We start from the raw sequence: 22,431 nt of genomic DNA, 5'->3' as shown, positions 1-22,431 counted from the left end.
AGATTAAAGATTAGATTTAAGAATAGTAATTTACACAAACACCAAGGAGGCTTTGATGGTCTGTTATAGAGATCATCAACACTTTTTGAACACTGAATCCATTTCTTCATTGTCTTTCATGGGCACACAAAATAGTTGAAACATCTGCTAAAGTTGCCTGGTTTTATAGATCGCATTACCCTACTGTCAACTCCAGACGACTTACCACTTTACCTTGTATATAGAATGGCTTTTGATCCCTTTAGCCTTAGGGGAAGATGCTTAGGACTAAAATACATAAGCACTCATTATTATTGTTTTTGGAAGTATGTTTTATCAGTAAACACCCAACCAACAGGTCATTTCGACAATACCTATTAACAACATGTTTCGTTTAATTTAATAGATATGTGATAATGAAATCTATGTGTCATAGTTAAAACAACTTATTTAATTTATAGGGTATTTTAATCTGAATAAATTGATATGTCCCCATATAAAACAACTAAAATCTAGTAAAATAATGCCAGCCAGCCATATAAACATATACAGTTTGTTGCATATTTTTATAATAAGGTTACTGAACAGAAATGTGAGTTTTCAGGAACCCTAAAAAAACAAGTAAAGCACATTCATTCACTTGTGGGTTGCTCACAAGTAGAAAAGCAGGTTCCATCTCTCATATTTTACCTTGCCTCCCCAAGTCACCAACTTAAAAATAATGAAATAAAGGATTTAATTAAGAACAAATAAGGATGATCTCATATTAACTGCCTAATAAATCACTCCCTCCCAACCCATATGTGACGGCACAGGAGGGTAATAAAATGAATCCAGGGTACGTATGGTATACTTATCTAAATGTTGCCAATAACTTCTTAATGGTGCACCTAGTTTTTATTAAAAAATATTAAAATATGTTTAGAAGCGTTATATTTAATCTATAAATGCAGTGGTGGTATAATGTATTCTGGACAGTGCCTAAGGTAAATCCATTGTTGATTAGTAGACCTCTAAATGTTGCAGCTCTGGTGTTCAGTCACTAAAACCAGATTTTCTCATGCAAGAAAGGTCTGCTTGGCCCTCTAAAATCCATAGTAAAATCGGTAACATGATATCTATAAGGATAAAGTACATTAAAACAATCTGATCTTTTCAATTGGGTATCACAAATGTAGTACTGTTCACGTGTTGGAGTTCCTGGTATGCTTGGTATTTCCACACATGTTGCACATAGTAAATCTTGGCACTTAAAAAAAAAAAAAAAAAAAAAAAGCTAAAAAATATTTAAAATATAAAGAAGTCAGATTAACTCATTTTAACTCCCTTTTTGAATCTCAGTTGGCACCATGAGGCACAGTTTCTATCAAGTTCATTTTTTACATAGTTGTATGATAAGACTAAGCTACATATTTTAAGCATGTGAAAAGCAGCACGTTTATCAGGGTTCATATTTGCGAAGTACTGGAAAATGACGCACTTCAGCTTTACTCTGTATTTCTATTTACTATAAATATTTCAATATGCAGGTATGATACAAACTAAAGTAGACAGGGTTTCCCTGTATTGTTGTTTATATATATATATTTATTATAGCTAATATTCAGTGTCATAATATGCAGAATTCCAACTGGCCATGAAACAGTTTAAAATATGTGAGTGGACAGAAACAATATTATATTTATAAATATGGATAAAACTTTGTCACGTTTAACACAAGGTGTAAACAAATGTTGTTCAGTTAGATACATCTTTAGATATATTTTGTGAAATTATGTAAAAACACAAAGTTGAAGGTTCACAAACCGTGTCCACAAAACCTTCGGCTCAGGAAAGGCTAGTGTTCTCCTACCAGGCATTCACATGAAAAGCTGGACTGGCACTTTAAGGCCAACAGCTACCTACTGATGTAAACCTGGACTTGGACTGGAAATGCACGTCCGCACGGCAGGTTTTTATGCATTCAGCTGATCATATGAAGCCGCTGGCCACATGCTGCAGCACTAGATCTGCTGCTTTCGTGACAGATTAGATGAGTGTGTCACATTTTTTTTACAGCCTGAGTGAATTATATATGTTGTTTTATAAAGCAGAGCATCTTTTACAACACAATCTTGTATGTAAATAGAGTGGGGCCAGTATTGAAAGAGCAAAACGGATAACTCCAAAAGAGGGACAAATACTTCTTAATGGACAACACATAGTATTATAGTAATATTGTCTTATTTTTCTCTTTTTTATATTTTAACAGTTACTGGTTTTTTTTTTAAATAATTGAGACTATACTATATTCTTTTCAGATGTTATAGCAGTGGAACCTGTATTCCCCTTCTGGTATTTATTGATGGATTTAATATATACTTTGGCTATGCAGTTTTATTCAGTTTAAAAGTGTAGTGTGCAGCCAAATGTATTGAGCAGTATGTTATTGGATATAGGATGCTGGGCTTGAAATACCAGAGTCAATTATAATCCCCAGTCTAGCCCTGCCTAGGAGCAGCACTATGGAAACAGATCATGTATTTCTACATTAGAAGACACTAAGGAATACAGTTTATGATGTCAAAGGCATTCAGTCTTCCATGCAGAGCAGCACGGCTTAAGCAGAAATATATCTCATAAAAAAACTTACATATTCTGGTTTCTTCTAGGAAAGGCCACTATACACACTGCTGGCAGAGGAAGAGGCCAAGGCTAAGCCAACAAGGCCTAGGGCGGCAATTTATGGGGGCGACATAAAAAGTAACCAAACTGGCTTTAGCTTTAGAAAATGGCATTTAGTTACTTTGCTTAGTCTGCCATTTTGGAACAGGCAATAATGATACTATAGTACTAAAGAAATGCTGTAGAAAAAAACAACTTGACTCACAAAGACACTATTCTTCAAACTAAAGGAAACCATTTTTAGATATAAAGGTTTATGATGCATAAGTTTTATGTTTAAGTTTTATAGCTTGGTGAGGGAAGGTTGTGGGCAGATATGTTTTTTTATAGACTTGGGTAATCCAATGCGAGCTTCAGCACAAGGCAAATTAGAGCCGAGCCAGCAAAAATACCTCCTCCTCTTTGGAATATGACTTTGCTTTCACAGCTAGCTTGTTTTGCATTAGGTTGACAAGCTGATACTGGGGTCTCACTTGATTCTGGCTTGGTAAGTGCAATTGGTTGCTTCTCCCTTCCCATTACGCTGTATTGTATGCTCTATGGAACAACCTCTGAATGCCTTACAAATAGGCAGCAAGTACCAAAAGAAAACAAATTCATGCCCTTTTATATATATATATATATATATATATATATATATATATATTTAGAAATGATTGAAGTACATAAAGTACATGGTACATGTTTAGCATTTTAGCTCTAGGTGCAATATTTTTCACAACACTAAATAATAATATTCTCCTCTAGGTGGCAATAAAATTATATAAAAATCCAGGACACAGCATTCTGTAACTATTTTTTTAAGTGTATGAGATATTGGACCCACGTGGTATTCTGCTTGTGTCCCACAATCCCATAAATAATTAATTTCCAACAGGTGACTCTATGAGTGAGCTGTACGGCTTTAAATAAAAAATTACAGTCATAATGTTAATTATATGTATTATGATACTGTACAGCCCCGGGGAGATGTTTTGTGCATATTTTGTGCACAGATGATGTGCACATCTTGTGTATGGGTCCCTGTGGTGAAGCATTAAGAGATGTCTGAGGGTAGGCCAATGCTCCAAACAGACTGGAAGCCCAAGCCGGGTTTGCATGATCCAGTACAGGAACCCTGACACCTCACAATCAAGGAGACTGTTGATGGGAGAGGAAGTTCTCCTGTGCTCGTAGGGCAAGGAAAGGACCCGAAGAAGATCCCTGAGCCAAGTGTGGCACTACCTACCTGGATCCATGTGTTGTGTCTGGGGAGCCTTTTATACCAGCCTAGCCTGGTATAGCTAGGTTTGATGGGGACATTAGTGAATAGTTAATTAGTGAAAAGTAGGATGGTCTGTCTAGGCAAACAATGTGTAGCCAAAGAGAGCTCCAATTGGGAGGTAGGCTTTTATTTTATGATTTTTGTTTTTGGGATATCTGTTGTGTTTGTGTATATTGGCCCTCAGCTACAGGGCCAGTCTTCCAGGGTCACAAATTACAAATTTATCTACAGTAGTTTTAGGAGGCCAAACTGCAAAAAATTAATCAGACCTAAACAAATTTCAAGCTAATGCATGTTGCCTAAATCCAGTCAAACGCAGAAGTTCATCACCAAAAGCAAGGGGAAATCTCTTCTCTGGCAGCCGGTGAACGTCTGTGCGATGGACGCAGACAACCCTCGCTACTACTGGCACTTCCACCAGGGGCTTCTTTGACGGAACCCCCGGAGTCACATGACCTTCTGGTGCTCGGTCAAAGAAGCCCCGACGGAACTGACGCCAGCCTCTACGCGCTGCCCCCACTAGACACCAGGGAGTCAGAAGCACTGGTAAGTCTGGGGGGGAGTGTTATATGGGGGGCATAAGGCTTTTCTGGAGGCAGAGTGCCCATGAAATGCCTTTTAACCCCCGATATGCCACTTTGCCTGAAGAACCCTAAATGGGGAGGTTTTGGGGACTAATTATACTATGCCCAAACAATGGAAAATATCTTAAACTGAAAGATGTGTGCAGGCAGCTAAAACCTTTTTGATCCCGGATATAGTGTACATGGTCTAATGACCAGCTCAACTCCCGCATCAATTTTATGTTCTCCTATTTTTAATCTTCAGGATGTGTTTTAGAAGACAATGTATTCTGGTGGTACCAAAAAGACCCAAGCCAAAATTTGTTGGACTGGTGGAAAGCAAAAAAACCCAAAATTAAGATTTGTTTATTTTTTATCATCACTGGCAGAAGGAAAACAAAAGCAAACACGTTTGTAAAGACCTTAATTTGCATTTGCACAGTGGAAAGATGCTGGTATACGCAATACTGAATGAATGTTTGTTACTGTGTTTTAAAAAGCGTCAACCTTTTTTTTTTTTACTTTAAGCAACTGGTCAGGTTTTTAGGAAATATACATTTTACCCACTGTCTCTTAACTCCGACAAAGCAGTCAATTTAGAAAAGAATAATTCAGTTATATCACCTCCAAGATTTTAGCAGTGAAACTTTATCACCTCAAAAGAAACAGACTGCTGCAATTATGAAGATGGAACAAATACAAGGAGCAGAATACACTCTCCGAAGACCTTTCTAGGACTTAGATTGGCAATTAGTGCATGAGTGTTTGCTGACTAGACAGTTTCAATACAGGGAAAGTCTTGCTACCCCAGCTAAATGTACTAGGGATCACTGAGTACAAGACAAGACAATGTTGCACACTTTCTGGAACTGTGTTTCTGCACAAAAGGTGTGGTACAAGACATGGGTGCTTTTTAAAATGGTTTTAGTTTTTTTTATATTGCCTTTTTAGTCGTCCCACAGTTGACCAGTTATGTGTTTATGGATTACGTTAAATTGTATTAAAGAAGATACTTGGAAGGCAAGAACTATTTTATTGTTTAATGAAGAATATACAGACTCTTCTGTTTGTCTCAAATTGGCTTTAAGTGACGTGTACATGGATCCAAAGAAAACCAAAGAGACTTTGGTGTCTTAACACGTGGGACATTTTAATTGCAGAGGATGTATTATTCTAAAAGACTGGTTTAATTTTAATTTCAAAAAATAATATCCATTCTAATCTAATTTAAATGTAGTATTGTATTATTTTTTATGAATGTCTGTTCCTTAGTCTGCTGCCACTTCTGAGACCCCTTGCAGTCATTTCAGTCCCTTGCCTGTAGATAGTGTAAGGCTGCAGCGGACGTCAGCAGCCAGACACATCTGAACCCGACTGCCCCACTGAAGTTCCTGAGAACACACCTGGCCCTGAGCAGTGACTCCTGCCTAACCCAGTTCCCATAGTCATGACAGTTCCAGTCTATAGAAACAATCTAGCCTTTGGTAGTCTTTTCACTAGCTCATTTGGTAGGTATCAAAAGGCACTTGGAGACTGACTAGGTTTGGCTACTAAAACAAATCTGGGCGGATCATGTGCAATGAGTCTCTTCCTATGGGTAACCATTTTTTTTGCTCAATTATAAGATGACCATGATTATAAGACGACCCCCCAAAATTTGAATATTGATTTAGAAAAAAAAGAAAAAGCCTGAATATAAGACTACCCTATAGGAAAAAAGTTTTATTAGTAAATATTAACGTACATGTAAACAATTTTTTCATATTTAATAAAAATACAATTTTTGGTTTTATTTCCTCTTATTTGCCAACCTGCCCACCAGTTATGCACATCTGCCCCACAGCTTGCTACTCTGCCCCCCAAATCTGCCACGCTGCCCCCAAGCATGCCTTATTCCTCCCCATTTATTCCACACCAGACTGGTGTCAAGTGGGGGCATCCGATGGACGTGGCACAGACAGCGCATCGTGCTGCATCCACCGGCTGCCAGAGAAGAGGATCCAGGTCCCCTGCAGCGCTACGGGGATCTGAATCTTAGTCTTATAGTCAGACCTCTATCTGAGGTCTGACTGCAAGACGACCTCGAATATAAGACAAGGGGTATTTTTCAGAGCAAATTGTCTTATAATTGAGCAAATATGGTATAATATATACATTCTATGAACAAAAAAAATACTTTATAATGTCTTCTCACCCAAATAAGTCAACCCTCTTGTGACATGTTATCTTAATGATACCATTTGTTTTGCAATTCAAAACACCAACAAATGCATTAAATGAAATAGTAAGCATCTAATGACAGACTGTACCATCATTAAACATAAATTTAGGGGTACAGTTTCAGATGTCACAATTTCATGAACAAAGGTTACCACAAAGGAATCTGAGACAGACACTGCAGAAGGAAAACAACTTAATCCATCAGCAATCCCTGGAAACATTAACTAAGTATACTGGAGTTTTCAGCATGTTTGTGCTGTAAAGCTCTGCTGGAACCAGCATTTCCCCTTTACCCGATAACATTTAACCAATTATGCAAGGAAAATATGTGGTGGTATGTCCTTTTCAGCATGGTCAGAGAAGGGAGACGGGCATCTTGAGCAGTAAGATCAAAAGGCATTAAATGGCATTTGGGAAGTGCTAGGGTTTGACCCAGAGTCTCAGAGTTTATACTCATTTTGGGGTCGCACAGTGTAGAGCTCTAGCTAGTTCATATTCTTCTTTTTTTATTTAAGAATGTTTATCAATTTTAACAAATATATTTATAAAAACACAGACTAAATATTCTATAGTACTACAATACTAACTTTTACATGAAGCCTATGTATGAGACATACAAAGAACAAAAACACACTGGCCAGAGGGAGGCACCCACAGCTTGATCTCCACACTTCGAAAATAGTACTTTATAAGACTGGGCCAATTTAAGAGAAATTATAATTTTTCTTAGCCCATTTGTTCCAAATATCAAAAAGTTTTTCAGAATTAAGATAGGACCAACTCAGATCTCTCTCCATTCTAATGTGTGCAAAAAAGGACAAATATACCATGCAATAATGGCTCTGTATACTAAACCAATGGGTAAAGTAGTAGGTCCCGGAATTATATCAAACCATGTGTGCAAAAATCTGATTTTTAACTTGTTCCCAAGGGACTGGGTTGGGTTTCTTCCAGTTACGGGGTACTATGACTTTTAAATGCTACAAAACAGTGAGTAATTAGGCAATAATATTGCTACTTCTGGAGTCTTCTCTAGCTTAACACCGGGTAAATTTTCGATTAAAGTCAAAGAGCTTAGTAACAGATTCTTTAACATCCTTACACCTCCACCAGAAAAAAGCTCAATTAATATATCAGTGCAACATGGAAAAGGGAATTTTGATACAAACCTGTTGGAACACTAATATTTACATTCTCTGGGAGGATAGAATAAAGTTTGTGGCTGAAGGTCATTTAGACCCTTGAAAGATGAGTAATACTCGTTAGAAAAATCTAAAATCATATATACAGAACGTGGATAAGAAATTAGTAAAGTATAACGGAATCAAATGGAATTTTTATTTGTTGTATGTTTTGTTTGTTTTTAGTAATGTAACGTGTGTTTTCTATATGTTTATAAATAATAATAATAAAAAAAAAGCTACCTCTTTAAACTCCTTCGTGACAATGGCTGATTTTATTTTTTGTACCCTTCGTGACAATGGCCGTTTTAACATTTCTTCGCTGCTCGTGTTTAGCTGTAATTTTCTTCTTTCCCGTTTACTGAACCCACACAAGTTAAATAATGTTTTTTCAGGACAAGCAGGGTGTTTTTTTTAGTTGACATTGTTTTGATTGTATCATATTATTTACTATTAAAAAAAAAGTATAAAATATGGTGAAAATTTAGAAAAAATGACTTTTTCTAACTTTTAGTTGAAAAATCTTTTACTCATCTATAAAAGGTAATGAAAAAACCTGCTAAATAGATTCTACTATTCGTCCTGGGGCAATAAGTACAGGTAGCATTTTGCTATTTCAAAACCATTTTTCTGGTAATACTTCCCCCCATGTGCCATTTCAGGTATCTTTGAAGCTGGCCAATGCAATTTACCCCATCAAGTCATATATTTTTGAAAACTAGACACCCCAGGGTATTTCAAATGCTAGTATTTTAACTCTGTCCATGCACTATGTGTTCAGCAACATCTCCTGAGTACAGTGATGTTTTTTGGGAACTAAAAGGCCACATTTGGGAAGTGTGCATTTATCAAATTGGAAATTAGATGTGTGGCCATCCTTCTCCCCGTTAATATGCCAGTATTTTAACTCTTTTCATGCGAGAATTATTTTAAGCAAGCTAATGTGCTAATTTCAGGACTTGCTCACAAAAATATTTATATATATATATATATATATATATTATTTTTGCCTATTTATTTGTACTAATCACACTGTGATTAGAAAGCGGGGCTCCATTGATTTGCATGGTTGAATATAGTACCTGTATTCAACCTACAAGTGGAGCCAGAGTTCTCTAGAGGGTCTAGACCCTCTGGCGAACTTTTCCAACTTTGTTGTTTTTTTTACAGGGCGGCCCCCATCTTGCGGTTGGCTAAATCACTCGCAGTGGCGGTTGTGACTGCACTCCTGGGGTGAGTGTTTGGTGTTGCTCAATGCCTCCTAATCGAGGCATTTCAGCAACACCATTGAAGTTTAGGAGGTGATCGTTGATCGCCTCCTTAACACTTTTAAAACGGGCAGCTGCCGCCGTACAGTGTATGGCGGACGTTGACGCCCCGTGGAGGGGCCAGACACGGTCCCTGATGCCGATCCCGGTGTTGCTGAATACCTCGACATCAAGGCATTACAGCAACACCGTTTGGGTGCAGAAAGCGAACATAGATCACTTTTTAGTCATGACAGTCCTGGCACGTCAATTGTCGTCAACCCTTCGTTTTTGGGTGACGTGCCCGGACCGTCAATTGTCATTACGGGGATAATACCACAACAGAGGGGTGAATTGGAAGGATACATATCTATCAGCCTGGACGGAACTAAGTACCACCTATTAATTACTTGGTGGTACTTCTGTCTGGTTTTCTGTCAAATTTAGACAGTGGACTTGTCTAAGCGTCCTGTACCAAGCCCTATTCCATTCTTCTCCCCCATGATTTTAATTGGGCGTGTATTCCTTGATCTTCACCACTACGTACAAAATCTATTGCCTTAGTAAGTAATCTTTAATACTTTCTCATGATTGAACAATTTTGCTATCTTATTCCAGATCTCATTATCCCCTCTATACAGAAATTCCTGCAAGAAATATTTAACTCTAAGGTATTGAAATATCTCTGAGGTCGGTAGGCCGAAATCCGAAACTAGGAGCGGGAAAGCCATTATTTTATCATCTATAAGAATCTGTTTTATTTTGAGAATACCCTTCTTTTTGCACGCAGCCAATGAGATATCTGTCATATTTTATTCCAATGTATTTAAGCTTGACCAAGCAGGAAGACCGAGATGTATTCCCAATTTCTTCTTCATACTATCCCAAACCGAGAGAGTCTGTTCCCTATTGCTAACAATATATATAAGGGCTCTCGATCCATGTTTGTTCCATATGATGCTCTCCAGATCCTTAATTCCTAAAGCTTCAGCTTCTATTGCATACCACTCCTCTAATCTTACTGTTTCTAGTTGGCTCTATACATATGTACCATTACATTTGATAGATATTGGTATCTAATATTCGGGAAATTGAGGCCTCCTTTCCACGGTCTCTGGGACAGTACTTTATGACTGATTCTGTTTTTTTGCCTCTCCATATGAATGAAGAAAAACTAATTTGAACTAATGATAACCAGCTTTCAGATGCTTTGAGTGGAATTTTATATGAGTTGATCACGTGGATCCTCCCCCACCATGCTATTTCCAAATGCCTCCACTCCTTCAGCATTTTATTGGTATATCTTAAAAGACTCATAAAATTATATTCCATGAGATTTTTAACCTTTTTGGGAATAGTAATACTTAAATATTCAAAGGCATTCTTAACCCAGGAAAAGTCATATTTAGTTTTTATCCAATTTACTGTATCCGTATCCAAACTAGTTCCCATTAATATGGTTTTAGAAATATTCATTTTATAGTTTGATACTTGGCTATATAAATTCAATCCCATTAAAAATTTGAATGACAGCCTGGGATCTGAAATTGTTATTAGAATATCATCTGCATATAAATTGATTTTTAATTCTATACTTTTATTATGAAAGCCGGTTTTTATTTCTTGATAGCAAGTGGTTCTATCTAGAGAATGTAAAGAAGTGGGGGAAGAGGGCAGCCTTGACGGGTACCATTACCCAATCTGAACCAGTCCGAGCAAATGTTCTGCCCCACCGTCCTAGCCAAAGGGTTCTTATATAAAGAGAAGATGGCATCCAGGAACCAACTTACTCTATCAAATGCCTTCTCGGCATCAAATGACATTGTCAATAATGTGGAACCATTTTTTTCTGCTGCATCTAAAATGTCGATCATCCTACACGTATTGTGTAGGCGGTTCTTCCGGGGACAAAACCTATTTGATCGCTATGTACAATAGTAACCACAATTTTCTTTAGCTGTTCTGCCAAAATTGAAGAGAAAAGTTTAACATCAACATTGATCAGCAATATAGGTCTGTAACTAGTTACACTTTGAGGATCTTTACCTTGTTTAAGTATAGGCAGAACATTTTCTCGGGTCATCTCCTCTGGGAATCTTCTTATCTCAGTTATGCCCTTAAAAGTAGTAACTAAGTGGTCTTCTTGAAAAAAGATCTGTCATCCATACTAAATAATCTATATTTTCTTTATTATAAAGAAGGTAATCTCTTATCCTACAAGTCGATCTAGATTTCTTTGGAGATTCATCTTTTAATTGAAACATCAGGATGCTATGATCAGACAAAGTATAATCTATGATTTTGATATTATCAATATTAATTAAAGCTTCAGCATTTCCCCAGACCATATCAATCCTAGAATATGAAAAATGTACTCTTGACAAATGAGTGTAATCCTTATCCGTAGGATTAAGAGTTCTCCAAATATCATATAAATCAAAGTTATTTAGCGTTTTATTCAAAGCTTTTGATTGCTTGATGAACTTACTATTAATAACACTACCCTTAGGGCGTTTTTTATCGAACAAGCAATCCAAAACACAATTGAAATCTCCGACCACAATGTATAAACCTCTTTTTACTTGAACCATTGCTTCCAAAATTTTATTCAAAATACCTACTGGAGCTGCATTAGGAAGATACATATTGACCAATGTAAACATAACTTCATTTATAGTACACACCAGGATCATAAACCTCCCTTCGGGATCTAGCTCTTGGCACATAACATTCCAAAATAATGCCCCAGCGGGGACAAGGGTAAGTTACAACTACAAATAAACCAATCCCGTTCCCGGGATCAAAAAATACCCTTATTATAACCCCACCCTAAAACATAACTTTTATTAATATGTTTATTAAAAGGTATAACCAAAAAAAGATTTTTAAAAACACCAGTGTCACCAGTCCTACCATAAAAGGTATACGTCACAGTAACATAAGCTGTGTAACACTAATATTAGTAATAGCTAATAATAGTAATAGCTAATTAGTAATAACTAGTATAATATTAACTAATTAGGTCGTACATACTGTTGATGGCTGCAGTCCTAACAACAGAAATAATTCAATTATGACCAGTGATAGAGGCCTCTGGAGGGGATATCCTGTCCTCCGATGGACTTTCGGGTTACGTCAGCAGTGACGCAACCCGGAAGGGAATGCCCGATCGCACGATCAGTTTGAAATGTAACAGCTTTCCGGCTTTCATGCCGGAAGCTGTTACAGCAGATCGGACAGCAGAAAGCCGGCGATGCCCAAAGAAGGATATGTGAGGATGTGATGTGACATTTGTAAGCTGGAATTCTGTTCAATCTGCTATTTGCAACTCGATGGTTAACAAATCTTGTTTCTTTTTTCAGCTTGCATCCTGAAGTTGATTGCATGAAATTTGTCGATAGTTCGTCTAACTTGTACAAGTTTCCTGGTGCATTTTTTAGTAGTATCCCCATGACAGGAGAAATTTGGAAAGCTCAGCATGGAGCTAAAGCAGGTGTTTCACAAAGAGATATCAACACTAAGGTCTGACCTGGTGAGTTTGGAACACCATGTGGCTAAGCAAGAACCTCTCATATGTGGCACATATTACTTAACAACATGCTCTATACCTGGCTGACTATAGATGTCCTCTTGATGAGCTCAACAAACGTTGAAGGCGGCACAACATGAGAGTACGGGGAGACAGCACTCGTGGCAGAAGAAGAAATCAAGTTGCGCCTCACAGGGCTTTTCAATGAGTCACCGTGCCTTGCGCCAGTTGAAGGAAGAAATTATGAAGAGAAGTTGGCACATGGACTCATGAAAGGCAAACTATGTTCTTCTTTCAGGATCTATCTGACATGGCTCCACCATGAGGACTGGAGTCTTTCTGAGCTTGCTGCACAGAGTACTCAGCATTTTCATCTCTACGTCAAGCTCCCTGAGCCAACACACACCCACAGAGAACCATGGGTCATACATCCCCAATTGCACATTGAACACATTGGGATATAGAAGTTCAGGAATGGCATTCACCAAATTAGGTGGCCGCAGTGAGTAACCCCTCTGGGGCAGTCAAAAACACGCTATAGCATGGAAGTGCCTCCACTCCTTAGGTATACTTTTTGTTTTCTTTTTAAGTGGTTTGGAATACATTTGCTGATACACCATATACACATAACCCACAACACCTGCCGTCCTAAGACCAACAAACTGGTCCTCAGACACCAGGCACTTCTTATCGGACTTTAGAACTTCACTGAAGAAAAGGAGGTCTCCTCCATAAGGACATGCGCAGAGTTGGGTCTCGGGGTGGGAGACAGAGGCTACTACCAAATCTCTGTGTGACATGTCCACAGATTTTCCAGAAACCTACCACACAAATTATAGGGATGCTGGAGGTGACTACCCTGCCTGCTCAGATGCGGAGCTCCCTATGCATTCCTGCTCCACATCACCCTTGAGAGACTCACTACAGCTTGGAACAGCCCTTACCTCAGACACAGTGATCAAAGTTTTGGGCCATTAGCTTTTAACTATATGGTGACTCCACTGGCGCACCAGGGGTTCTCTGAGGCTGGCGTCTTCAGGCTTCTGGCCCTTGGGAGACTCACTTTTAGCTGTTCATTGACCTTTCTGGTCTCTTACCTGTGTTGCTATTATACTTTGACCTTACATGCAATTCTTTTCAAGTGTTGCTTTTATTGAGGGGAAGGTGTGATGTCACATGATCATGATTTCTCACCTTTTATTTGAGAAAACTCTTTTACTCATCTGCAAAAACTACTCTGCTTGTACAGCGCTACGGAATTTGATGGCGCTATATAAAACAATAATAATAATAATCTGCTAAATAGATTATACTATTTGTTCCGAGTTTAGAAATACCCAATGTTTTTTTATGTTGTTCTGCTTCTTTCTACAAGTTATTGGGCAATAATTTCAAGTAGTGTTTTGCTATTTCAAAACAATTTTCCCCCCCAAATCTGGTCATTCTGGTATTTGGGACATCTTTGAAGTCGGTCAAGGCAATTTACCCCATCAAACCATATATTTTTGAAAACTAGACACCCCAGGGTATTTTAACCATTTCCATGCACTAATTCTACCACCAGCCTTTGTCAAACTTTATGATTTTTCCACACACATTCTACCTCAGGTATGAATTTACCACTCTTGATATATGTCCCTGTCAAACTACACCTCAATATGTGTTCAGTAACATCTCCTGAGTACGGCGATACCTCCCATGCATGGGTTTGTTGGGTTATTTGGGAGGTAAAAGGCCACTTTTGTGAGGTGTGCGTTTTTTGGCATCTGGACATCTGGTCAGTCTGTGCCCATGTCCCATATTTGGGACAACTTTGAAGCCGGCCAATGCGGTGACATAAGTATTGTTGTCAATGTTTTTGCCAGTTGAACTCTTCCTGTATCACATGTCTTTTGATTTTTTTTTTTTTTTGAGCCCGAGGTGCGTGCTCCTGGGTGCTGCAACTGTGCCGTGGGCAGCAGAAGCCAGACTACGATACTGAGTTCCCTCACGGGGAACCCAGACAAATCCCCCCCCCGAAGGGTGAGACTCCTTTGCTGGCCTTCTTTGAAGAGAGGAAGGGGCCAGAAGGCTCCCAATCCTCCTCCAGCAAAGTCTAGGCTTCACTGCCTCTAAAAAGAAAACAGTGTCCAAAAACGGTGACAAAATCGTGTGCCAAATCATGGTGAGGGCCTCGCTGTGAATTCAAAAAGCCGTGAATCAAATAAGGGGAAATTAGATGGCACTCGTGAGAAACGAAGTGATATATAAATTAAGAAAAATAATTTAGGGGCAGACCATTGCTGGCCTGCCAGGTTCAAAAAGAAATCATCTTAACCCCAGGACCTGATGGTACAAGGAGAAAAGGAAGTGCAGGAAAACCGCCAGTGAGATCATGCGCTCACCGTGTGCAATACCGCACACGGTGACTCCAGCATTTCTGCCGGGGCAAATCAACACCTCGGGCTTCATTGCTTTCCCAGCCCTAAGGCCAGAGGATCAGTGTATCCCCCCCCCCGGTCCAAATGGGGACTACACTTGATCTTAGCCAAAAGGCCGAGAAGCGATGTCACATGTCTTTTTATTTTATTTTTTTATGTTTTTTTTACCACTCAGTCATATCGCACATCCTCAAGATGACAGTCCGGACGGCATTATATATAACATCCTCATGGTATATTTTCTCTTCATAATCCCACACCACGTAGTGAAACATAAAACCCTATATACATATATACACAACCCCTCAAAAGCTACCTACCAACTCCACTAAACCCAACATCCTCAAACCATCCAAAGCCCCAGCCACCCCTCAAACCCTATCCCAATCTCTCCATTTCTTCGTTTTCCAAACACCCTCCACATCTTCCTCCCCCCACCTTCTCACATCCCTCAAAAAATACACATACATCCGTCCTCGACTCATCCTCACACAACCATCAACCTCAACCATATCCTTCTTAAAAGTTAACAAATTCCTCACATCCCACAAAGATTCATTAACACAACTTATCAGCATCCAAAACAACCTCCTCCTCCTCTTATCTAAATCACATAGCCCAAAAAACACTTCTTAAAACCCCACCCCATCCATCCACACTAATTCTTTCACCAACCTCCCCATCCTTTCCCAAACTTGTACAGCATACTCACAACTCCAAAACACATGTATCACATTTTCCACTCTACCACACCCCTCCCTGGGGCAACATTCAGAAACACACAACTTCCTAACCCCCTGAAACTCTCTAGTCGGCAAACACTCATGCACCGCCATCCACCCCACATCTCTCTGTCTATTAACCAACTCTCTATCAGACAACATCTTCCAAACCTGCTTACTTTGACCTTCATTCAAACCACCCAAACCTACCTCACGATCCCTAATCATATTCAACACACACCTTTTTTCTTCCCACATAGACACTGTCACATTCTGCAACTCATATTTCCTAATACCCATCTCAATCCTTTCATAAAACCAAGGCACCTTAAAACACACAGGCTTCTTACGATCAAGTTCATACAAACCATACTTCCTCAACAAACCACCTGCTGCATACCTCAACATACAACCCACCATTGAATCCTTCTTACTCACCTTCACACACACCCGTATATATTGCACCATCAAAAACCGCTCAACCTCTGGCATATCCATACCCCCATTCTCTATCTTCAACATCACTTTCTGCCTTCTCAACCGCTCCATCCTGGAATTCCAAAAAAATAAAAATAAACTTCTCACCAACTTCCTAATCACTCTCACACTCACTGGAAAGACCACATTTAAGTACAATAACAAAGGAATAATCACAACCTTCACAATCAACACCCTTCCAGAAAACGACAAAGTCCTAGACGACCAAAACCCCAACTTCTGATTCACCTTCCCAACCACCTTATCCCAACTATCACATCCATCCAATTTATTATCAAATTTAACCCCCAACACCTCAATCGCTTCACTCCTAACTGGCCATTCATACAACTCCAGTTCTCTCCAACCACCAAAAGCTTTACAAGCACATTTATCCCAATTCACTCGAAAACCACTCCCCATACAAAACCCCTCAACTAAAAACTTCACTCTCCTTAACCCAGCTTGCGTCCTACACACCACCGTCACATCATCCATGTAACCTAACACTTTCAAACTCCTACCACCACTTCCAGGTATTTCCACTCCTCTCACCACTTTATCACACCTAACCATCCGTAACAAAGGTTCAATCACGCATATAAACAAAATCGGTGACAACGGACACCCTTGTCTCACTCCGGACCTTATATCAAAACTCTCAGTGAAACAACCATTCACCATCACTTTACTACTAATTCCTTCATACAAAATCTTCAACCACTTCAACATCCCCACCGGTATCCCCAACCTCTCTAAAACCCTAAACAAAAAACTATGCGCCACTCTATCATATGCTTTCTCAAAATCAATTGTTGCCACCGCCACTTCCAACTTTCTATCCATACAATACCACAACACATCACGCAACACAAGTAAACTATCCCCAATCTGTCTACCAGGCACTGCACACACTTGCTCTTTCCCAACCAAATTATGCACAATCAACCTCAACCGATTTGCCGACACTTTCGCTAATACCTTATAATCCACATTCAGTAACGTTATTGGCCTCTAGTTCTTCAGATCTTTTTTATCACCTTTCTTAAACAATAATACAATCACACCCTTTTTCATAGAACCAATCAACTCATTCTTACAGAAAACCTCCACACAAACCTCCGTAAAATCATCTCCAATCAGATCCCAAAACTTACAATAAAATTCAACAGGCAAACCATCATATCCTGGCGTCTTACCTTTAGCCATACTTTTCAGCACCCTTTCTAACTCCTCTTTCGTCACTTCTCTCACCAAATCCTCTGCATCCACACTATCCACAGCCACTTCCACACCATCCAAAATCTCCTTTTCCACCTTCCAATCTCTTGTTTTCTCTACATACAAACCCCTATAAAAATCCAACGCAACATCCAATACCCCTGACCCTTTCACAGCTACTCCATCCCTATTCAACACACTCTCCATCAGACTCTTACCACCAAACGCTTTCTTGAAAAAAAACCTCGTACACTTCTCGTCCTCCTCTAACACTTTCACCCTTGCCTGAAACATTATTTTCCTACCTTTCTTCTCCACATACTGATTCACCTGTTGCCTTGCTTCAATCAAATCATTCTTCACATCCAAACCAAACCCCCTCAATTTCCTCAAATACTCCAATCGTTTTTGCCACATCATCAATTCTTTCCTTTCATTCTTAGCTCTAACTTTCCCTATTCTCACAAAAAGCATCCGCACCTGCACCTTAACAAACTCCCACCACATCGACATAAAACACCGTTTCTTTCTCCGCAGCCCCAGGAAGAATCTTTCAAAACACTTAACCACCCATTCATCATCCATCAATGACATATTTAACTTCCAGTGACCACGACCCATCACAACTTCCACTACAAACTCCACCGTACACAATACACAAACATGATCCGTAAAAGGGAAACACACACCTATCATCTCTATCCCACTCATATTTTTCGAAAAGAAAATAAAATCAATCCTCAAACACACACTCCCATCCTCACTAAAGAAAAAAACTTCTCAGACGACTTGTGCAACGTAACCGAATCTATCAAACCAAAATCTTCCACCATTTGCCCCAACTCCCTGCTAGACCCATCCAAATTTGTACTTTTCCTACCACCCACCCTATCCTCATTCTTAATTACACAATTAAAGTCACCCACCAAAAACACACATTCCCTCCCCGGTAACCATAGTTTAACGTGTTGTAATAACGTTATCCTTTCTTTCCTATCTACAGGAGCATACACATTAATCAATTTAAACCCAACCCCCCCATACATAAAGAAAACCACCACCACCCTTCCACATTCTACCTCAACCACCCTAATCACATGAAAATTTAAATCCCTAAACAAAACCGCCACCCCACAGTTCCTCCTAACACCAAAGGAAAACACAGAGGGACCTAAGGTCCAAGTCTGATTCTTAAGAGGTTCAGATAGGTTACATTCCTGTAGACAAAACACATCTGCCTTCTGAACCGCTAAAGTCTGGAAGATCACCAATCGCCTCGCTGCCCCTTTAATGCTCCTCACATTTAGGGACACAACACAGAGGGACCTCATCGCTCAAAAATCATCAGTACCCTCATTACCGCAGACATCACGAACTTCTTCGCCCCTTTTTCCATTAACATCTCCTGCAATAATCCTGATGAACTCTTCACAGGATCCGCAACCCGTCGGCTGAAAGAGCCACTTTGTAAGCCCAAATCTTCAGAGCACACCGAGAGCGGGGAAAAACTCCCTTCGCTCTCCGCCAACTCACCTAACCGGGTGGAATCTGACAGGGAACTACTGTCTTCTTCCCGAACTCTTTTTTCCATACTGCCACCTTCCCCTGCATCCATCATCACATCCTCTACAGACACCACTTCCGCCCGCCCTGGTTCCTGCTCCATGCTTCCAATATCTGGTAGTTCTGACACTTTCTCTTCAATATCCAAAGGATCCTTTGGTGCCTCTCACAAAGAAACATCAACCTGCTGCATGGTTTCCCCAACTACCAACTGCAGAAACTCCACTGTGCACCGGGCCCACAATAGCGTCATCATCCACTTGACTATGCACTACAGGGACCAAGGGCCTTTCTTCAGGCGATGGCCTGACAGATGCTCCGGACACAGGGGCTCCTTGTCCCACTAGCCTTTCCGCTTGGGCTTTCTTCTCAGCCTCCATCCTCCTATCAGCAGCCATCTGCCTCTCGGCTGCCATCTTCCGCTGCTCTTTTAACACCGGGCACGACCAAGCCCCATGCCCCACCTCTCCACACAAATCGCACTTACGGGGCTTTGGGCACTCAAAGGCCACATGCCCCTTTTGACCACAATTTCGGCAGAATTTTTGCTCTTCAATGCAATGGTCACTGGTGTGTCCAACGCGAAAACATTTGCGACAATATGTGGGACTATTTGGATAAAAAAGTTATCCCTGATTCCCCCCTATTGAAAAATTTTGCTGCGGGTGCATCATTCCTCCATACCCTTTTTCATCGGGTTTTAAGGTTACCCAAAACCTCCGCCATCCATTGTAAACCCAAAATGGGTTCCGCACATATTCAGGGCTCTCCACGTTCGATGCGTACCGGCTAAGAAAAGCACATATAGCATCATCCGGCACAAACGGATTATAGACATGAACGGTAATACACGCTTTCCTAACCGCAACCGACGGGCGAAACACGATACCCCACAACAGGAGATGATCCGCGTTAGACATGCTACGTTCCATGAGGTTCCGTGCTCCCCAAACCGTCTTGAAGGTGATGTCGAAGAAACCTCTGTACCCGAAATCCTGCAGACAAAAAATATCTTCCCGGGGCATCTGTAGTAGAGGAACTAGCTCTGATGACCAGATGGAGAGGTATCATAGAACTTGTTTTTACTGCCTTAAGTTTATTTCTGATCCTCAAATGCAGTCTATATTGACCACTTCATAAATGGAGCTAACATGCATTACAATATATTCTTCCTTAGTCCTTAGTGCCCTTTACCTCATCCCTTATCCCATGGATACTTTCTAACATTCAGTTAATAATAATTCTGGTTATGTTTCATAGGTTATATCTTGTTTTGGATTCACCCTAATGCTTATTGGGTTATATGGATGCAAGGGATATTGTCTACTCTATGCTATTTTTTTAATTAATAAAATGATTAAACAGAAAGTGTATGAGATTTATTTTTTTCTTTCTTTCTATTGGCTTGTACCATGGATTTTATACATACAAGTTGGTATGGATTAATTTAGTGGCTGTGTGTTGCATTCCACATTACACAATTGTAAGATCACCTTTAGAATACATGCAAAAAAGCATTGAATTATTGTGATACGCAAGTACTAAATGGTACATCACTATATACGCATATTTGTAAGCCTGTGTTTTTGTTGCTTATCAAGGCCAAAATGTTCTTGACATGCCACATCATCCATTACAAACTTGTAAATGCTAGAGAAGGTTGCCTTTAAAATACACATTGTATAAGCCTTTGAGTTTAGTGAAAAGTAAATACTGGATTGCACATTATCATGTGTTCAGTTTTGTTCTTCTATAGAAACAGTAGACCTTATCAGTACCACAATGTTCCAGATAGATCACACCATAGTATTTTGGGATCATACATTTAGATTTCCTTTTAGTCCAATCCAACACATAGAAGTAAACAGATTATAATCAAAAGTATTTGGAAAGGCCCAGTCTTGTGTAATTAAGGACTGTTGGAGTTAGAATAAAGATGAGAAGCTACAAAATGTTTTTGAATGCGTCTGTGATGGCTATTGAATCTGTAAGAATTTCAGGAAGAAATTGGAGTAACATTAGAGCTGATAATGGTATAGAAGATGGGTGAGATTTAAAATCTTAGTCCACTCAAGAAAGCAGAGTATTGTGGTGATCTGGTTATTGGCCCCATTTTGCAGGTAAATATGCAATCATATGGAATCTTAACCCCTTAAGTCCCCTATGGTCGTACCGGTACATCTATGAAACACATCTCAAGAAACCCTTATGGATGTACTGGTACGTCCTGACCTTCTTGCAGCGGCCTTGGCTCCCCTCTGTCAGGAGAAGCCAGCATCGCTAGCTTTCTGCTTCCAGATCTGCTGTAATAGCTGCTGGCGCAAGCACCGGAAAACTGTTACAGTTTAAAATGCCTGATTGTGGGATCATGCATTCCCTTCCGGGTCGCGTTACTGCTGAACTCACCCTGGAGGTCATTGGAGGACAGGTTATCCCCTGCAGTGCCTGTCCAGACCCTACTGGGATATTCGATCGCTCCGACGAGGCACTGATCACAGACACTTGCATAGACTTGTGATCAGTGCAGGGGATCGCAGGGAGGAGAGTGAAAAATCATGTTTCTCACTCTTTTCACAAGCTGCAACAGGAATCCAAAAAAAAAAAAAATAGAAAAAAAAGTTAGTGATTTTTTACAATAAAAAAATCACTAAAACAATACAACAAATAATAAAAATAAAGTGAGCTAAGTGATGTCATTGCAACATCACTGGCATTAATAACATGTTCAAGAGGACATCTAACCATACTGCACTGATAAAAATGCCATTTTTAAAAAAAAATACATAAAATAAAAAATACAAACAATTTATAAAAAAGAGAATAAAAAAAGAAAAAAACTTACATCCCATTGCCCTAACACAACATCTAAAAGGTATAACCCTCCTGTCCCATTCACAACCCCCAAACCCATTAATCCATAAGTATAAAAAATAGTACCCTATAGGGTACTATATGTAAGGGATGGATATGTACCTCTAGAAAGAAAAAAACTAAGGATGTGGGGTATTCCTATAATCAGGAGATGCAGCTAATACATACCCTGTGCCAAAAAATCCAAGCAACACAGAGATGTTGGTGAAAATAAGTACAGGCAATAATTTCTGTGGTCACCTTTGACCAAGTGCCCAAATAGCTGCATGAAGAGTGCCCAAACACCCCTGATAAGATAGTCTGGCTTGTCTGCTTTACAGAAATATATACTTTTGTGGGTATTTTTGGTTTATTTGTTTAAAATTAGAATGTCGAAATTTCCACAGCTGTGTAAAGAATAACGTACACCTTATAGTATGTTTCCAATAAGTGCTGGGAAAGTATGGCAATTCTACATAAATTTCTGAAATCAGGACACCTGAATTGATAAACTTGGAGGGGATTTTCCAT

The sequence above is a fragment of the Spea bombifrons genome, chromosome 7 (assembly GCF_027358695.1).
Source record: "Spea bombifrons isolate aSpeBom1 chromosome 7, aSpeBom1.2.pri, whole genome shotgun sequence".
Classification (NCBI taxonomy): Eukaryota; Metazoa; Chordata; class Amphibia; order Anura; family Pelobatidae; genus Spea; species Spea bombifrons.
This window is presented reverse-complemented; position numbering follows the sequence as displayed.